This window comes from Lepus europaeus, chromosome 3 (genome assembly GCF_033115175.1).
Source record: "Lepus europaeus isolate LE1 chromosome 3, mLepTim1.pri, whole genome shotgun sequence".
NCBI lineage: Eukaryota > Metazoa > Chordata > Mammalia > Lagomorpha > Leporidae > Lepus > Lepus europaeus.
This window is the reverse complement of record NC_084829.1, coordinates 73666801-73681151: the sequence shown is the minus strand read 5'-3', so window position 1 is coordinate 73681151 and position 14351 is coordinate 73666801. Positions and strand designations below refer to the sequence as shown.

General features: G+C 37.4%; 1 pseudogene; it reads right to left on the bottom strand.

Annotated features, from left to right (window-relative positions):
- Window positions 1-565: 565 nt before the first annotated feature.
- LOC133756576 (mannose-P-dolichol utilization defect 1 protein-like) overlaps window positions 566-14351 on the bottom strand; it is a 103311-nt pseudogene continuing 89525 nt past the window's right edge.

Genomic DNA, 14351 nt, shown 5'->3' with positions numbered 1-14351 from the left:
ACCTTAGACTTCAGTTCTAAAGCACAATTCACCTACCTTCTCTCTAGATTATATATCCATGATGATTTATACTTATAAAGAAATTTTATATAAATTACATCATGAGCATTTTCCTTTTCAACATAGCTACATGTGTACTTTGAATGCTTATATGTGCTTTTTTCTAATTTTAACTTTCAGTTTATGATCTAACATACATTTTAAACTTAAGGTATAAAAGTTTCATGTATTTCATATATACAGATTTAAGAACATGCTCCAACCCTTCTTCCTCCTCCCTCTCCTATTCCCACTCTTGATTTTTACATCTATTTTCAGTACACTTTATAATCATAAGGTTAACCCGGCTCTAAAGAGTTCAACAAATAGCATGAAGAAATAAAAACAATGTTGCTCAATAGTAGGGACAAGGGCTGTAAGCAATCATTGAATCTCAAAATGTCCATTTCACTGCAATACATTACATTTTAGGTACTCTATTAATTACCCCAGACTAGGGAAACATCTGTCTTTGTGGGACTGACTTATTTCACTAAGTATAATGGTTTCCAATTTACCTGTCAACTTACATGTAGTAAAGGCACAATGTCTCTTGAAAACGTACTTTCCTGTGTTTGGCACGAGATATGCAGAAGTGTGGAGAGAAGAATGGAGAAAGAGATGAAGTCACACTGGCAGTCTGGCTTAGGTGGCAAGCACCTGGAGGTTGAGTGGATAAATGGAGAATGGCAGGGGATCCAGCAGGTGCTTCAGTCCTATTTCTCCTTTTTCTGCTTGTCGTAAGCTTTGCATTCTAGTAGAGGACTTCAGCAGTGATGAAGCTGTGGCAGAGGAAGGAGACTGCAAAGACTCCAGCCGTGACTTGGTCTCCAGTTTCCTGGCTGGAAGTGAAGATTCATGTCTGGAAGCCCCCAATAGCAGGAAGACTGTGAACACTGTGATGCTGTTGTCAGCAGCTTCCCCACCAGTGCAGTAAGCACATTGGGGGCCTGGAGCAGGCTGACTACAGCCAAGGGCATCAGCAGGATGAGGGCATAACAACAGCAAAGAAAGCCCCACTTTTCACAGTCTGTCCTGTGGAATGCATGACCAGGAGGCAGATTGTAATAGTGTGGAGCATCAGGAACAGAGGGCTTTACCCTAGGAGCTGCAGAGTCAAGAGTTGGGGCAGGGGGTAAAGCAGTCCCAAATGAGAAGTTGTTGTTGATGGTCCCAGGTCCAGCATTACTGACTAGAGACAGCCCTTCAGCATTGTTGGCTCCCATAAGTTTAAACAGCTGGATAAGCTTCACAAGAAGTGACCCAGCCACAGACTGCTGAGGAGAAACCTGAGGCAGGAGACTAAGAAGAGGAAAAGAGTTAAGCAGAGGAGAATTGATGTAGCAGTTAAGGATCAGCCTGGGATGCCTGCATCCCCTACTGGTGTTCCTGGATTGAAGTCCAGGCTCTGGTCTGGATTCCAGCTTCCTGCTAATGAACATTCCAGGAGGTAGTAGACAATGATTCAACCAGTTGGATCCCTGACCCCCATGGGGGAGAACTAGAATTGGGTTCCTGACTCATAGCTTTGGCCTGGTCCAATACAACCCAGACCTGGCTATTGCATTCATTTGAGGAATGAACCAGTGCATAGGAGATCTCTGTCTTATCAAATAAATAAGACTGTCCTTACTTGCTCCAAATCATCTCCTATTCAAAGAAGGTGGTTTGCCAGTTCTTCATTCCCTACAAATTAACATCTAAACTCACTTGATTGTTTCCATTTATAAAACAGCAATGCTTTAGAGTCCTCTGATCCTTTTTAGGTGACCCATTTCTCATGTCTTCTCCCTCCAAGGACATTTCTCCATATGACTCCTTCCTGAACCCTGAAGTCATCCCAGGTCCCTATTTACAGACTTAAATAAATACTTTTAGGGCTTGCTTTTTTTTCTTTTGTTTTTTTTTTCTTAACTTTTATTTAGTAAATATAAATTTCCAAAGTACAGCTTATGGATTTCAATGGCTTCCCCCCCATAACTTTCCTCCCACCTGCAACCAACCCTCCCATCTCCCACTCCCTCTCCCATTCCATTCACATCAATATTCATTTTCAATTCTCTTTATATACAGAAGATCAATTTAGTATATATTAAGTAAAGATTTCAACAGTTTGCACCCACAAAGAAACATAAAGTGCAAAATATGGTTTTAGTACTAGTTATAGCATTAATTCACATTGAACAACACACTAAGGACAGAGATCCTACGTGAGGAGTTAAGTGCACAGTACTCCTGTTGTTGACTTAACAAATTGGTACTCTTGTTTATGGCATCAGTAATCTCCCTAGGCTCTTGTCATGAGCTGCCAAGGCTATGGAAGCCTTTTGAGTTGGCCAACTCCAATCTTATTTAGACAAGGTCATAGTCAAAGTGGAAGTTCTCTCCTCCCTTCAGAGAAAGGTATGTCCTTCTTTTGATGGCTTGTTCTTTCCACTGGGATGTCACTCACAAAGATCTTTCATTTAGGTCATTTTTTTTTTTTGCAAGAGTGTCTTGGCTTTCCATGCCTGAAATACTCTCATGAGATTTTATCCAGTTCCAAATGCCTTAAGGGCTGATTCTGAAGCCAGAGTGCTGTTTAGGATATCTGCCATTCTATGAGTCTTCTGTGTGTTCCACTTCCCATGTTGGATTGTTCTCTCCTTTTTAATTCTATCAGTTAGTATTAGCAGACACTAGTCTTATGTATGTGATCCCTTTGACTCCTAATCCTATCATGATCAATTATGAACTGACCACTTTGACTAGTGAGATGGCATTGGTACATGCCACCTTGATGGGATTGAATTGGAATCCCCTGGCACCTTTCTAACTCTACCGTTAGGGCTAAGTCTGAATGAGCATGTGCTGAACTGCACATCTTCTCCCTCTCCTATTCCCACTCCTATATTTAACAGGGATCACTTTTCAGTTAAATTTAAACACCTAAGAATAACTGTGTGTTAATTAAAAAGTATAAGTGCTTTGAAGGCATCTGCAAAATATTCTGAGCACATAATCATTGTAGAATTTTGTAGATTTTCTTATCATTGTAATGATTTTCTTATGTGCCTAATTTCATAGCCCTTTGATTGTTTTAAGTAAGATTTGTTGATGTAGGACTTACATTTGTTAAAATTCACCTTTTGCTATGCCATTGCATGAGTCTTAATAAAAAATATTGTATGTAACCATATTCCTGTAAACACCATCATAACTAAGATATAGAACAATTTATTTACTTCAAAGGATTCATAATGTCACTATAAAGCCTATTCTCTTCTGACTCTGGCAACTCCTGATTTCATCCCCTGCCCCTCAACCTCCAGTCCAGATTACAGAATCAAGTAATATGGAACTTTTCATGTTTGCCATCTTTCACTGAAGGCATTTGAGATTCATTCATGCTATTGTGTTTATCAATATTTCATTTGTTTATCTTGGTGTATATTATTCCACTGTACCACAATTGTTTTTTAGTTTCATTTTAAATTTATGTATGCCAGTTATGCAAACTCATGAAATGCAGCATGATATTTTGATACATGTACACATTGTAAAATGTTTAAATCAGGGTACTGAGCATATCTATCACCTAAAACATTTATCATTTCTTGATGGAAAGAACATTGAATATCTTTCCTGCTGGCTATTTTGAGATGCCTATAGTTAGGCTACTGTGCACTAAAATAGAACTTGGTCCTGCTACCTTTGTTCCTTTTGACCATCTTCCTTTTTTGTCTACTCTCCCAGATTTTGATAACAACTATTCCACTTTAAATTGACATCTGAGTGAGAGAATGCAGTAGCTTCCTCTTTGGTTTATTTTATTAACATAATGTGTTCCAGTTCCATCCATACTGTGGCAAATAATTGGATTCCATACATTTTCATGCCTGAATAGTATTCCATTGTGTATATGGTCTATATTTTAAGAAAATCTATTTGGGCACTTAGGTTGATTACATATCTTGGATATCATGAATAGTGCTAAACTAGGAGTTCAGATATCTGTTTGACATACTGATTTAAATTCTGTTTGGTATATACCATAAAGTGATAGTTTTATTTTAGCAACTTGCCTTTGTTACCTTCCTCAAATAATTCAATTTAGTTTTCACAAAAATAGCTAGGTTTACCACTTTCATTTCTTCCGTTTGAAATAAGAATAGCATGTAAAACTGGCATTAACTCATCTAGATAAAAACAGAATTGGGATTTGGAACCTGGTGGGAGCAGAAAAGACCCAACAGAGTAGCTTCACAACTCTGTATTTAGTAGAGAACAGTGATAATTTATGAAATTTCATTGAGGAAATGAAGAGCTTTGGCTAATTTGAGTCAGTTGCATAAGGTCAGTTAAATGATCTATTGCTGCAGTAGAATTCTTAACATCTGTGATATGTTTTTACAAAAGTAGGGGTAATTTCTGTCTTTGGTAGGCAAAGCTTATATAGATATGTATCATTAAAATTTTTAATTAAAATGTAAATTATATAAATAGCTGTTTCAATAAATTATAGCACATATAAATTATGGCATACTGTTTACAAAATATTCACATGCATTATGAACCCAATTTAAGTACTTAAAAAGATGCCTATTAGGCATAATTAAGTGTTCGTGAATGTTCATGTGTACCTGTCTTATCTGGAATATGATAGCAATGAAGTTGGGGAAATTACTCTTTATACACTTCAAATAGTGGGCTTATGTTTCAAATGGCTTGTCTTTATATCATGTCACAGAAAAGAATATATTTTTAAAATTTCATTTGCTTTTGGAGATTTTCTTCCCATTTTGGGTATTTTTTTTAAACTTTTATTTAATGAATATAAATTTCCAAAGTACAGCTTATAAATTACAATGGCTTCCCCCCCCCAAACTTCCCTCCCAACAACAACCCTCCCCTTTCCTGCTCCCTCTCCCCTCCCATTCACATCAAGATTCATTTTCAATTCTCTTTATATACAGAAGATCAGTTTAGTATATATTAAGTAAAGATTTCAACAGTTTGCCCCCACATAGTAACTCCAAATATACTGTTGGAATACTAGTTATAGCATTAAATCACAATGTACAGCACATTAAGGACAGAGATCCTACATGATATTTTTTAAAGATTGATAAGATTGATTAATTTTCTATGCAATTTCCAATTTAAAACCAAGTTGTTTTTTTTTTTTTCATTTTCAATTATCTTTCTACACGGAAGATCAATTCAGTATATACTAAGTAAGGATTTCATCAATTTGCACCCACACAGAAACACAAAGTGTAAAAATACTGTTTCAGTACTAGTTATAGCATTACTTTACATTGGACAACACATTAAGGACAGATCCCACATGAGACGAAAGTACACAGTGACTCCTGCTGTTGATTTAACAATTTGACACTCTTGTTTATGGCGTCAGTAATCTCCCTAGGCTCTAGTCATGAGTTTCCAAGGCTATGGAAGCCTCTTGAGTTCGCTGACTTCAATCTTATTTAGACAAGGCCATAGTCAAAGTGTAAGTTCTCTCCTCCCTTCAGAGAAAGGTACCTCCTTCTTTGATGGCCCCATTCTTTTGACTGGGATCTCACTCGCAGAGACCTTTCATTTAGGTGTTTTGTTTTGTTTTGTTTTGTTTTGTTTTTTTTGACAGAGTGTCTTGGCTTTCCATGCCTAAAATACTCTCATGGGCTCTTCAGCCAGATCTGAGTGACTTAAGGGCTGATTCTGAGGCCAGAGTGCTATTTAGGACATCTGCCATTCTATGGGTCTGCTGTGTCTCCTGCTTCCTATGTTGGATCCTTCTCTCCCTTTTTGGTTCTATCAGTTAGTATTAGCAGACATTAGTCTTGTTTGTGTGATCCCTTTGATTCTTAGACCTATCAGTGTGATCAATTGTGAACTGAAGATGATCACTTGGACTAGTGAGATGGCATTGGTACATGCCACCTTGATGGGATTGTACTGGAATTCCCTGGCACATTTCTAACTCCACTATTTGGGGCAAGTCTGATTGAGCATGTCCCAAATTGTACATCTCTTCCCTCTCTTTTTCCCACTCTTATTTAACAAGGATCACTTTTCAGTTAAAATTTAAACACCTAAGAATAATTGTGTGTTAATTACAGAGTTCAACCACCAGTACTAGAACAAAAAAATACTAAAATGGATGAAGTATTACATTGTATATCAACAGTCAGGACTAGAGCTGATCAAGTCACTGTTTCTCATACTGTCCCTTTCACTTCAACAGGTTTCCCCTTTGGTGCTCAGTTAGTTGTCACTGATCAGGGAAAACATATGATATTTGTCCCTTTGGGACTGGCTTAATTCACTCAGCATGATGGGTAATTTTAATATTTTTTCCATCCAGTTTATTTATTTTTTTTATAAAGACCCTTTCTTTTTTTTATTTGACAGAGTTAGACAGTAAGAGACAGAGAGAAAGGTCTTCCTTCCGTTGGCTCACCCCCCAAGATGGCCGCTACTGCCAGTGGTACTCCGATCCAAAGCCAGGAACCAGGTGCTTCTTCCTGGTCTCCCATGTGAATGCAGGGGCCCAAGCGCCAGGCCATCCTTCACTGCCTTCTCAGACCACAGCAGAGAGCTGGGCTGGAAGAGGAGCAAATGGGACTAGAACCTGGTGCCCACATGGTATGCTGGCACAGCAGGCAGAGGGTTAACCAAGTGAGCCACAGTGCTGGCCCCTCCATCCAGTTTATTGAGATAAAGTATCTTGGTGCCATTAACATCATTGAGCGCAGATCATTTTATTAGGGCAAAGTGAAAGAAAAACCTAGGGAATGTTTTCCTTAGTCCAAAGTAAATAATATTGTCCATACCAAGTGTTTAAGAGGATTAAATGAGGTAATATATATATATGTATAAAATGCTTAGAGTCCTGTTTTGCAGATAGTAAATGCCATGGATGTTTTCTTTATTATTAATAGAATGATTGTTATTGTTACAGTCTGCCCAATATGTCAAAAAGATTTAGGAAAAATGGAATTAAAAGATTTTTAGGCATAAAAATTTGTTGAAATTTATACATAGCATAAAAAGAACACATCTTCCATCAAGTTTTTAAAGAAACTTGTAGATGTTCTGCTTCCTGTAAATCTAAGCTTTGCTCTTACAGTTATGTACTCTTGGACAAATCATTTTAATTCTGTGTGCTTCAAGTTTTTATTCTGTAAAATAGTTACTATAATATCTTCTGAGTTTTATGATATTTCTTAAATGATTTTAGGAAATAGCAAATACTGCATTGTGGGGAACATGCAGGTCTTTGAAAATGCTGTCTGCCCAAATTGGTTTACTCTCTCGGGTCTCCTTTCTCAACACTACTTCTGCGTTCTTCTGTGTGACTGAAAGACCTTTCTTGTCTCACGTTTTTTTTTTTTTTTCTCCTAACCAGTAGGCGTCTACCTGTATTCCCTCTCAGCATTTTATTTGTATAACTCTTCCACAAATACATACCAAATGTTGTTTGTAATATTACAGTCCTCTTGATAGTCTTATTTAGTATTAAATTTTATCATAAAATTTGGGCTTGAATCTAGAAAGAAAAATTATGAATAGCTCCCTCTTCTTGTGCTTCCCTGATTCTTATAGATGCAGAATTGGAGCACAATTTTAATTATTCATTTGTACTGAGATGGTGATATTCATTTTTTATGATTTTTGGGAGTCATTAAGGATAGCTACTTCACTTGTCCTCAGATAAAACTCCTTTTGTTGTTATACCACTGATAACCTTCAAAATGCCTTAGTGTATTTTTTCCTTTATGAAAGTACCTGGAATTCCATACAGCACCTGAGTAGATTTTTCTTCCGAATATTTCCTTAATAAACAAAATTTCTTTTTCTGATTACTTAAAAAAAAAGTTAGGGAAAACTGGCTATTGATTCACCTCATTGGTATAATTTGATAATACATGAAATATGTAGATGTTTTCTGTTCCTTAGAAACAGGAAGCCTTCTCAGTATACATATTATGTAAGTCTGATAAAAGACAGATGGTACTCCAGCACATTCTGTTAACTTGTGTTTTCAGAGATTAAATTTTATAATGTATGCAGGATTAACTTCCAGCTTTGTATCCCAATATTATGTAAATGTTGAGGGCCTTATTTCATAAAAGAATATAAAATACAAAAGTTACAAACTGAACTTTTTCACAGGACAAAAAATACAACCTACAAATTTGAAAAAGGTTTACATGTTCTAAAATCTAGAAAGTTTATTAAATAATCATAATGCCTAATGTTCTATATCACTCTTCCCTATGCATTTAGTTGCATGCTGTTTGATTACCTCATTATAAAACAATTTTGGAGTACTCTGTATAAAATCCATAGAAAGATAATTTAGTTTTCTTCTGCCTGATTGAAATTTATTTCTTACTGTCAATAGCTATGATGCATTCAATGTGAAATTTTACAATGTTTATTGCTTGTATTGGTGTTCTTAATTGGAGCCATACAAATGCAGAGATTCTAATAAATTGTATGGTGTAGGATTCCTGTAAAAAGTGTTGTATAATCACATTGCAGCATTCTTGAAAATATTCTTGAATAGAACTTCTATTTTGACTGGCATCAAAGAATTGAACTTTCCCTTTATAATTCCACATATCTGATAATTTAAAAAATTGTATATATCCTAATTTCCTGCTCCATACATTCCAACCCTTATTACTTTATTAACCATGAATATTAACTGTATTAACTATGAATGTTCTGTGCGGGGAATCATAAGTCATGCTCCTATAACACTATGGTATCTAGATCTATATATCAGATGCTTGGTTAGTCCAGCAGCAACTTAAGTACAAATGCAAAATACTGCAAAACAAAATTTATATTGGATCCAAATAAATATATCCTCAATTAGCTTTCCCTTAATCAGATTCTAAATGTCCATGACCCCACCGTTGCTATTTGAGTCTAGAGGATTTGTGATGGAGAGGAAGTCAGGAAAGAAATACTAGCAAAATCTTCGCTGGCTCCGTGGCTCACTAGGCTAATCCTCTGCCTTGTGGCGCCGGCGCGCCGGATTCTGTCCCGGTTGCCCCTCTTCCAGGCCAGCTCTCTGCTGTGGCCCGGGAAGGCAGTGGAGGATGGCCCAAGTCCTTGGGCCCTGCACCCGCCTGGGAGACCAGGAGGAAGCACCTGGCTCCTGCCTTTGGATCAGCACGGTGCGCCGGCCGCAGCGGCCATTGGAGGGTTAACCAACGGCAAAAGGAAGACCTTTCTCTCTGTCTCTCTCTCTCACTGTCCACTCTGCCTGTCAAAAAAAAAAAAAAAAAGTCCTTCTCACTTCTCACTTTTGAAAACTTTAGGAAAAACAGTAATTACATGAACACATCACAAGGGAGCCTCCTAGGATATTACAATGATCTCATGTAAGTGAGGTGCCTTAGAATTAAGCTTTATCAGTGTTACAGCAAATTTTCCCTTAATTACAACTCTGAGCAAAAGGCTTTCCCAGAGAGACTTACTTTCTGCAAACACAGGTATGTCACCTTTGATCTTGTTTTGTTTAATTGTTTTTCCTATTCCTATTTCTCAAAAGCTGAGTTATTCCAAAGGCACTGAAGTTGCGACCTAAGAGTTCTCTATTTCTTAGAGTAGCAGTTCTGTATGGATTACTAAAATATGAATGGCTCACAACATTATAGACAGCAAGAAGTTGGAAGGAAGCAAAGAGTGTATGCACAACTGGAAAAAGGGAGGCCTAGTCAGTTCAAACTGTTGAAGGTAGAAACATGAGTTTGGGAGCTCAGGCACTCCCAGGATGCTCTCTGGGGCTATATAACTAGAAGTCTATGTTAAGTTAAAAACTCCCCACAATCTTAACCTCAGTCTTCCAGACCAAGAATTGGTTTCATTGGAGTTGGACAAATGAAAAGAAGTTAATTTACAATAACTCAGTTCTCCAGCGATGAAGTATAAACTTGAATGTTTATCTAGTGCTTTATAGTGTGATAAAATTTGGCACAGATCAGAATACTTGTGTTAATGTGAAATGGCTTGTCTTCTCAGGGACTAGTTTGGCATATTTGATTGTAAACATGAGGTAGCCTGGTTAGTGTGGAATGAGATGTGTGATCCTAAGCAAAGTTTCTCAGTGTTAATACATCTAAGTCATTCTTCTCCAAGTCTGTTGGCCACAACTTGCTTCTCCCTTGAGTTCTTTTAGATGCACGTTGGCACATTCATCATGTATGCCTGTTCTGATTGATAGTCTTTGCTTACACATACTTGCCAATGCCCTTGTAATGGCTACAGTTGAACATTGCACTGAACTAGGAACTATTTAAATCTTAGGTGACATAGTAATGTGCTCTATTATTCTACATTTTTTTGCATTTTTGTAAAAACATTCTGTTAGAGACAAATTGAAGGGTTTAAGCAAAATGAGTAGCTCTCCATTCTTATCACTATCTTTCCCACATCCTTCACCTGGAGGCTTATCTGCATATCTGAAAATCCGTGTAGTGGGATTTCTTGATTGCCAGTTCTTACACATTTTATGCTAAATTCTTGATAAGATAGAATAATATTTGGTCCTCTTCCTTCCAAAAAACTGTAATAGCATTTGTTCCTTAACTTTATTGGAAACATTAAAAAGTATTCTTATATGTCTACTTATGATCTTGCCAATTATAAAAGTAATTTTAAAAACTCCTACTTTATAAACATAGATGTTAAAGATTCGTATTCCTCTTGTCAGAACCTCTTTGTCCAAATTTTTATTTGTATTTTATTCTTACATCGCCAATGTTAACAATTATCAACTAGACACTACATGGAGGGGAAGATCCTCAAACTCACGACTAATGATGTTTGCATTCTATATATAAGTTGATTGAAGGGGAAGAAATGAGACCATGAAAGATTTTGTTCACAATAACAATGGGTCTTTCAGAAATTGTACCTTTCTCTGTTTAAAAACTCCAGGCAAGAAGCCTCAGGATGTACAATGTGTACTTCACTAAAGAGCTGCTCTGCCTATACAGTGCATCCTTAAGATGTCAGCATAGATGAGAGGTGAACCAGATTGAGACAACCAACTTCACACTTAATCCACAACTTACTGTCTATTGAATCCATGTATTTGCTGACTTCTGCATGCACATACCTGGGTCATACCCAGAATGAAGCTATACATACACTCAAACCAGCAACTGCATGTTTCTTTCATCTTGCAAATGTTCCTATTAGTTGTGTAAATTTACATTATTATGATTATGTAACTAATTCACCAAGAAGTACCTTCTTCTCCTTTCTGGTTCAGTGTTTTATTTTCCAATTGCCCTTTCTGTTTTCATTGTTCCTTGCCTTCATTTGTTATATAATCTTTTCTTTTCCTTGTCTCACTTTAAAGAGCTGCATACAACAAGGCAGGATAACTGTAAGAATAAAAATTCTGTCCTGGATGAATCACAAGAACCTGAAATTCAAAATACTCATCTTGAGTCCATGGCATCCCCTCCTATATTTCCCATCAAGGGACACTCAGTACCAAAGCCAAATATTGAGGAGGTATCCTGAATTTCTTCCTTTTATTCTCCACATCCTGTCTGCTGTGAAGTTGTTACCTGTTTTTCCTCATAAAGAGATTGGAATAGGGTAACTTGCTCTGCTGCCACTACTGCTTCCTTGGTTTGATCTGAACTGAATTCACAATCCTCTCTCAAAACACTTGCTATATAGTAAACTCTTAACTGCCCTTCTTGCCTTTAGTCTCGCCTACTTTCAAGCCATTCTCTATTCCTACCCTGAATAATCTATTTAATGTTTAGATCTAATTAAATACGTCTTATGCTTAAAAGCCTTATTGCTTTCTCATTGTGTGCACGATAGTGCCTCACATATCCAATGTGATATCCACAGCCTTCTGTTACCAAGACCCCGCTTGTCTCACCAGCCTGGCATCTCAGTAAAGCCCCTTCAACCCACTACTCTAGTCACCCTACACTGTACCAGAGCATCCGAAATATCTTTTCCTCTTTGGTCTTTAGACTTTTGCATAGTCTGTCTCTCCTCACTGGAATATCCTTTCATTGTTTTCTTTACCTGGCAAACTTATGTGCCCAGCCTCAGAGTAAAACTCTTTCCTGAATAAATCTTCTCTCCTAGCGTCAGTAGATAACAAACTCATGTTTCCAAAGATAATATCTTAACTGTTTCTGAAAATACGTACAGTATACTGACATGACCTCTTGAACTGTTGTGATTATTAGACTGTGCATTCTTTATGGAGATTGTATCTCATTCACCATGCATCCCAAGTGTCCAATATTGAGGGCACCATTCCTGGTATCTGTTTGCAAGTGGATAGATAAAAGCATCCAATTCTTCTGTCAGATTTCTTCAGTCTTTCAAAATATTTTTAATATAGCAGATGGCTATCCCATAAAATAGCATTTTTCTTTTTCATAGCATCTGATACTTCTCATTTTCATGGGAATGTGATATTAATACAAAGAGAGCCGATTCAATGTAACACATAGATATAATTCTAATGTAATGATAGCCCTTTCTTATTTCCTCCACTCCCACCCACTTACCTTCCCTGATTTACCCTCCTCGCTTTATTCTCCCCACTTTACCTTCTCCCCACCTCCCTCCTTGAGGTAATATTTTTAATTTATTTTATAGTCAAAGGCTTAATACTCCACTAAATAGTTCAAGTGAAAGGTGAAAAGACCATAGTTCAGCAGGAATACAGACAAGGGCTATAAACAATAGGAATGGACAGGTTGGATGACATCCTCTAGATGCTGTCAGGATTCTGAGGAGAATAAATTTATTTGGGGATTAGATACCATTACAAAGGTTTTTGTATTACCCTCTTTCTTTAAACTTTTTATTTGAGAGGAAGGGAGAGGTAGAAAGAGACAGGGTCCCTCTGCTGGTCTTTTCTCAAATTCCTACAATGACTGGGGCATAGGCTGAAAATAGAAACTGGGAATTCAGTCCAGGTCTCCAGTGTGGATGACAGCAATTCTTTTTTTTTTTTTTTATTAAACTTTTATTTAATGAATATAAATTTCCAAAGTATAGCTTGTGGGTTACAATGGCTTCCCCCCTCCCATAACTTCCCTCCCGCCTGCAGCCCTCCCCCCTCCCGCTCCCTTTCCCCTTCCATTCATGTAAAGATTCATTTTCAATTCTCTTTGTATACAGAAGATCAATTTAGTATATATTAGGTAAAGGTTTCAACATTTTGCCCATATAGCAACATCGAGTGAAAAAACTACCATTGGATTACTAATTATAGCATTAAATAGCAATGTACAGCACATTAAAGACAGAGATCCTACATAATTTTTTTTTTCAAAATAATTAATTTTCTATGCCATTTCCATTTTAACACCAGGTTGGTTTTTTTTTTTTTCATTTCCAATTCTCTTTATATACAGAAGATCACTTCAGTATATAATTAGCAAAGACCTCATCAGTCTGCGCCCACACAGAAACGCAAAGTATAAAAATACTGTTTCAGTATACCAGTCATAGCATCACTTGGCTTTAGACGACACATTAGGGACAGATCCCGCATGGGGTGTAAGTACACAGTGACTCCTGTTGCTGACTTAACAATTTGACACTCCTGTTCATGGCGTCAGTAATCTCCCTAGGCTCTAGTCATGAGTTGCCAGGGCTATGGAAGCCTTTAGAGTTCGCTGACTTTGGTCTTATTCCGGTAGGGTCATAGTCAAAGTGGAGGTTCTCTCCTCCCTTCGGAGAAGGGTATCTCCTTCTTTGATGGCCCCGTTCTTTCCACTGGGATCTCACTCACAGAGATCATTCATTTAGGTCTTTTTTTTTTTTTTCCCATGATATCTTGGCTTTCCATGCCTGCTATACTCTCATGGGCTCTTCAGCCAGATCTGAATGCCTTGAGGGCTGATTCAGAGGCCGGAGTGTTGTTTAGGACATCTGCCATCCTATGAGTCTGCTGTGTATCCCACTTCCCATGTTGGATCTTTCTCTCCCTTTTTGATTCTATCAGTTAGTATTAGCAGATACTTGTCTAGTTTGTGTGATCTCTTTGACTCTTAGACCCATCAGAGCTATCAATTGTGAGCTAAAATTGATCACTTGGACTAGTGCGATGGCATTGGTACATGCCATCTTGATGGAATTGTGTTGGAATCCCCTGCACATTTCTAACTCCACCATTTGCGGCCAGTCCGATTGAGCATGTTCCAAATTGTTCATCTCCTCCCTCTCTTTTTCCACTCTTAGATTTAACAGGGATCACTTTTCAGTTAAAATTTAAACACCTGAGAATAATTGTGTGTTAATTACTGAGTTCAACC